A 279-nucleotide genomic window follows, 5' to 3' on the forward strand; every position below is an offset into this window, starting at 1 on the left:
ATGGCAATTCCAGACATTTTACAAGTGGGATTAACTAAAAATTGTATTGAGTTTATATCATAGCCGAACTTTTCTTCTATCTAATCCTGCTTCCTTTCATCTGTTCATTAGACCTCAAGAGCAATTGTTAACAAACTTTCCACATACACTTCTACCTCAGAATGTGCTACTGTGGGAGCCTCGCCTGCAACACTGACTTTTTTTTTTTTTGAAGATATTAATTTTTATTACTATTGCACTGATCAAAGTAAAGCTTGCTGTGTGCATGGTCTGTTGGTT

The sequence above is a fragment of the Fukomys damarensis genome, unplaced genomic scaffold (assembly GCF_012274545.1).
Source record: "Fukomys damarensis isolate Sample0158 unplaced genomic scaffold, DMR_v1.0_HiC HiC_scaffold_28, whole genome shotgun sequence".
NCBI lineage: Eukaryota > Metazoa > Chordata > Mammalia > Rodentia > Bathyergidae > Fukomys > Fukomys damarensis.